Below are 6,759 nucleotides of genomic sequence, written 5' to 3'. Positions count from 1 at the left end.
AGGTGAACCAGAAAGTAGGGAGCGTTTTTTCAGAATTTGAGACAGAATATTGATGCAGAGTTCATGCAGCCGTTCATCCAACTCGCTCAAAATCACCTTCATTTTTGGTGTAGAGTGACGGTGTTGAGATGGCCGTCTCACCTCTCGCAACTTTACTCCGTACACACTGAAATCAAATCAAAGTCACAAGGAAACATTGTAAAAATTTTATTGGAAAAAAGAAATCGAATGTGATCAATGGGTAACCAAACGCTGCATGCTCGAGACACCTGAACCCTTATATCTTCACCTTCGTCTTGATAAGAAGATACAAACAATAGCATTCAACCGTAAACAATAACCCAAATTTGTAAAACCGATCACAACCAAGAAAACAAGGTCATCGCTGCCTACAAACTATAAAGAAAAACTTAAATCACAGTCTTTTCTCATAATTTGAAAAAAAGGAAAGGAAAGGAAAGACCAAAAAATTTTTGAACCCATACATAGAAACAAAATAGTAGAGCAACATACCACTCAAAATTGCCAAACCCACCAAAAATAAACCAGAGAAATGCTCTATGATGAACCAGTGTTGCCGTTTTTTACAGCCGGATCGAGGGAAATAGAGATTCAAGGATAACCCACAAGAGGATAAAGGATCAATGTCACCAAAGTAGAAGAAAGAGAACTATCTCCTGCCATAGTGATATCTACCTCAGAAATTTTCAAAGTCTCACAGCCAGAAGATTCGAAATTCTAAATTACGGAAGTGAAGATGAGTGACACATTTGAAATTGCAGATTTTAAATGGTAGTGTATAAATTCAGATTATAAACAGAATTTTGAGAAATGAAGATAAGAGCTAAGAAAAATAAATTCAAAGTAACACATCAAAGAGACATTCTTTGCATTGCATATGGAAGACAAATATCTGTGTGCAGCAATTTGGGAGACAATTGTTTGACAAAAGTTTACCTCATAAATATTCTAAGTCTCAGAGCAAGAACAAAATCTAAAATAGGTAAGTAAAGTTGAGAGATGTATTTGATATTGCGGATTAAAAATGTAAACTTCCACATTCACATTAAAAATGGAATTTTGGGGACGAAAGATAAGAGCTATGAAAAAAAATTCAAACTAATGCATCAGAGAGAGATTCTTTGCATGCATATGGAAGACAAATATCTGCGTTCACAGATGGGGAAAGGTATATAAAAGCAGGAAGGATGGGGTAGAAGCACAACTTACAGTAAAGCAGGAAGGATGTAAACCCCTCCACCACCTTCGTGTTTTTTCCCCACTTATGCTATTACGTGGAAAGGAGAGAGATAAGAAAAATAAGCATGCTCAAGCAAAGGTCAGCGATAACATGCAAATAGGAGCTAAATAAGTGCTAATTTCATCATATTTTTGGGTTTTTAATGCTTAAAAACATCAAATTTTAATCCATTTTATCATGATTTTAGGTTAAAAGAAGAAATTCATTAAATTTCAAGTTAAACAATATGTTTTATAAATAATTTGGTCAATATATACATTTTAAATGGTTTTAATATGATTTTTATAAGAACTTAAACGCTCTTAATTGATCTATTTCTATAAATAAAAAGACATTAAACAATAAAATGGATTTTAGAAATTAAAAAAACTTTTTTTTGCATTAAACATTTTTTTTATGATTTATTCCATTCAATTTTTAATGAAAGAGTTTTTTTATTTAAACTGGCCCTTATTGGGCCAGTTTTAGTGCTCACCTATCTGCAAGTGGCGCAGGGCGCATGAATGACACATTGCACGCAGCGTTTTGATTAATTCAATTTCGTTCACGTTCGCCGTTGTCCTAAATTTTGATTTTATTTGTTTGAATTCTCAAATTTCCTCATTTTTTTGAATCGATTAATGCTCATTGTCTTAGGATAGAATCATTTTGGATCGAATTAATCACATTAGCTCCCAATATCCCTTAATTAGAAAATCATGATCACGATTTGCTAATTTAAGGTATTTCCTCAACTTCATGATAAAATTCGGATGACAATTAAAAATATTTGTAATGTAAACATTATCTTATGGCTTTAGTCCGTGTGAATATTAAGCGTGTAATGTAAATATTAAGCGGGTGTTATCAAAACAAAGGTTTATAAATTCATTAGAATGCATTCAAATTTCTAAATACATTTCTAAAATCAAATTGGCACATGCTAAGTAGACATAAATTTAATTCTCATAAATTTACCAAGAATACAGAAATTAAGGCATTTTAACTCACTGTTGATAAATAACATAGAATTCATTTTCATATTTTGAATATAAAAAAAAATTAGAGAGTCAAATGAAAAGTGCAAACTTCCAATAACTTTATTCATCTCATTTACATTTGGATCTGTAGACGTTTATTCGATAAAAAATTGAACTTCCCTATTGCCTCCCTAGGGTTTGACCCCTTACTCAAGCATTAAGGGACAAACAAATTTTAGTGTTTAACTTTGAAAAACCCCTAAATAACGACATTTAACACGTATTTTGAACTTATGAACTTATCAGTCAGAAAGCGATAAAACGTAACTCACCATCACAAGAGCTGTCGTCAGCATCGTCATCGAAGTCAGACAAGTATTGCTCTATACAACGGAATGATGCACGAAGCATCATAAGCATCTCAATGCTCTCTGCATATAGGTGTGCTCTTCGATGTGTGGTGGTGCCTCAGCCAACTGAAAAAAGTCGCTCCAATGGTGCACTGGTCGGGCTTCTAGCAAGAAATTGGGACACAATTTTTGTCAAGGTCGGAAAGTATCGAGTTCCGATGTCCTTCCACCAGCTTAGTGGACTATCTTCCTCCTCACTGTAGGGGATATTTAGATACTTGTCGAACTCTTGTCTAGGCATTGAGTGTGGTCTTTGACTCTTGCACGGGCGTGTATATTGTTGCTTGGAGGATATAAAATGTTGCAGACGACGTCTTTTATATGGTTCACCCTGCTCCAACTCACATTTAGTTGCATTTGTATTACACGCGCGGTCTAAAAGACCGCGAAGTTAGGAAAGCACGTCTTGGTGATTTGACGGATGCACAACGTCTATTTTGGAGAATGGATCTAGTGTCGCGGCTGTCGCCACAGTATGGTTGTCCCAAAGTACTATTGCATACTGCATCAACTTGTTATGCATAACACTACATGCCGAGCACAACTCATCCCTCCATTGGACATCCAAAGTTTGCCCAACACTGCACAGAGCCTGCTCAAGTTGAGTTTTCAGGTCCGCGATCAATGACGTTACTTCAGTGATTGGTAATTTCTTCGCAGAACACACATAGTCGGAACCCTGACATAGTGGCCCGAGGATACACAGATATTCTTCAGTCAACTCCAAGTCCTCCTGATGTAGGGCATAATCTTTAGATGACATCGAAAGGAACCTCACGGCCATATAGTCCAGTACCGCTCCATTGGCAAGAGCGCGCTCTAACATAATGAAGGTGGAATTCCAGCGCGTTGGGGAGTCAACCTTTATCTTGATTGAGTTTGGGAGCTCAAAAATTTTGCACATATCAACGTATTTCTCCATTCGTTGCATGGACCCCTGAATAGCGTTGTCGATGGCTCGCACACGTGAAACGACTATTCCCAAGGGTGCAGCTGTCGTTGTACTATATTCGTTGACTTGTGATTCAGTTCGTTCATCCGTGTCCAATGCTGCATATGTGTGAAAATCTTTGCCTTGTAGCGTACTACTTGCTGGTGCCTCAGGATTACGAATGATCTTCAATACGGCTTGGACTACGATGTTGAGTACATGGGCAACACATGGTACATGTCGATCGATAGTGAACTGTGTGTTTACGGTCTTTGATTGATCTATAATACAGGCCAGCATCATTCTGTTGTTAGACGCATTGTACGTGGTGATGACAAAAAACTTCGACTCAATTCCATATTCATATGCAACTTCCACGACGATCCTTGCCAAGTTGGTGCCGCAATGGGATCCCTTGATTTGCCGGATAGCAAGGAGTAGCTCATAGAGCTTCCAGTCGGCGTCAATCCAGTGGGCAGTGACACCTAAAAGGACGAGATTATTTTGTGATGTCCAAGCGTCCACTGTTAGAGAGACACTGTGAACGTCATCAAACATCTCTATTAATTTCCCTTGGACTTCTCTATACATATTAGAAGCCGTTTCTTTCACTGCATCCGAACCAGGGATGTCCCCAACCACTTGTGTCCCGTAGAACCATAGTCTTCGAAACGACTTCTTCTTGACAAGTTGCCAAGGAAGGTCGTTGTCACAGATGAACCTGACAAACTCCCCCTTCATATGCTGTGCGGTGATGCTGCATAAGTACAGCTTGTGTGATACTAATGTGTAATGGATTATACTTCTCTGATTTGTTTGGACGCCCTTGAGTTCATCATGAAATTTACGATGAGATTTCACTAGATGTCTCTAGAGTACATTTGTGCTCTTATCTTTATTCTGCTTGATGATGACCTTATTGGTGGGGTTCTACGCTTGACAAAGCGTACACTAGTACTCGTCCGGGCCAACTTCAACAAACCAATCTAGACTTTTAGACAAATTGCATCTTGTGCTTCAAGTTGACACGTTATCATCGACCTCTACGGCATAGTACTCCGCGGACGCGTATGGCGTAGCCCTAGCCGTTCATATAGGAGTGGTAGCAGATGTGGAATCCATATCTCTATCAAAATTGTTCACAATATGCAGTCATTCGTACGAAGTGTGTGACATGCAATTTGAATGTCGTATTGGGTTGACATTCAAGTATAATAAAATTAAAGGAGACTCTAATGATTGCTTACAACACTCCAGGTACATAAAAGACAAAAATACAATAAAAAATGCTGCCCTATTACAGTACGTCAGTTGAAGGACAATTACACCAATCAGAACAAAAAATCCATCAATCATATTTAGTGTGTCGATTGAACGAATCGTAGTCCACTTAGTAGAATGGACTGATGGATCCATTACAGTAGTACATGTTCGAAGGAGTATGGGTGGAAAGCACCCATTTCTTCTTCATATTATCAAATCCTTCTGGAGATGACCGACGATATTAATTTCAAACCTCTAACCGATTGACTAAAAATAGATCGACAGATCGATGAACATTCTAACAGACTCAAACATGATAATCACATAACACATGCTTCAGAATGATATATACACAACTAATAAATTTGATAAACATTCTATTTGACTCAAACACAATAAAGTACGAACAATTGATATATATGTGACCAGTTGATATAGACGTACCTCTTTTGGGTCAACGACAAGTATGCCTGCAATCAAGAAGCTCCGGAAAAGATGTGTAGGAATTATCTGAATAATATGTGAAAAAATCTAAATTAAATTATATTGGGGCCTACTAATTTTAAATTTTATGTTATGTGGAAATAATCCAGGCATGATTAAAGGTAAAATTAACCATATGCTTTAGTACATTGGGCTACATGATACGGAAGCAGAACTGTTTCGGTAAACACTGAGTTGCAGAGGGAGAAGATGACAACTCATTCAAATAGATTGCCGGTGAGATAGGTAGATAGATACACAGTGAGATTGTTAGATCGACATTGAGATAGCAGGCTTATACATTCAAAATAGATTCATCGACAGTGAGAAGTATTGGTAGACAATAAGATAGATAGATAGAAAATGAGATAGAGAGATAGATAGGGAGATGGATATGTAGACAATAAGATAGATAGAAAGACAGATAGATAGATAGAAAGACAGTGAGATAGATAAGTAGACATTGAGATTGTGAGATAGATAGGTAGACAATGATAGATGATAAACCGGATGACACATACCTCGACGCCGGGGAAGCAATCTTTAACTATGCAAATGGGTGCGGAGGGCCACCGACCTGGTTGATCAGGGGGGGGGAGAGGATTGTACTGCACCGGGAGGGAGAGCTGGGGAGGTCTTCTTCTTCTGATTTTGAAGAAAACCTCTAGGGCGCGCTGGTTCTTTCAAAAGGGAATATGAAATAAAAATTTATTTAAAACTTAAACTTTCATCCGGGACGAGGGACGGGACGGTTTTTATCCCGGACGGGACAAAAAACCGTCCGGGAATTATGTTATGGGATGGTGTTTTAATCACTGGACGAAAAACTGTCCCGTCCTTCGTCCGGGGAAAATTCTGGACGTCGGAGTGGATGAAATTTGTCCCGTCCCATCCATCATCCCCCTCCAAGACACACCATACCGTTGGTGTCATTGGTGCCGCTACCCATTGGTGCCACTACATGCGACACACTATACCGTTGGAAAGTCTGCCACCAAGTGTCACCAATCATCTTAGAGGTTTGTATTTTTTTGTATTTCTTGGTTATAATGTAAAAAATAGGGAAATTTGGTTTCCACTTATCTTTCTCAATTAAGACCACATATTATATATTTGTGTCATTTCTGAAACATAAGATACTATTTCCACAATTTAGTGATTTCAATACCCTTTCTCCTTTTGGGTTCACTCCTTACTAGGTACTAAAAAAACTAGAAAATTTGTTTCATGAATGAGATCTTCTCAGTGACATACTTAGCCCTAAAAATATGGTTTTATCAAATAAGCATGTTTGACTTCATGGAACTCAATCAGCCTTATTTTAGTACTTTATAGATTATGTCAAGAGCTTAGGCGAATTTATAATATGTATGTGATTTGCAATTATCACGCTCAATGGCCCATAAGGGATTGTATCATTTAAAGGAGTTGTTGGAAAATTTGGGCCTTTGA

Source organism: Wolffia australiana, chromosome 11 (genome assembly GCF_029677425.1).
Source record: "Wolffia australiana isolate 7733 chromosome 11, ASM2967742v1".
Taxonomy (NCBI): domain Eukaryota; kingdom Viridiplantae; phylum Streptophyta; class Magnoliopsida; order Alismatales; family Araceae; genus Wolffia; species Wolffia australiana.
This window is presented reverse-complemented; position numbering follows the sequence as displayed.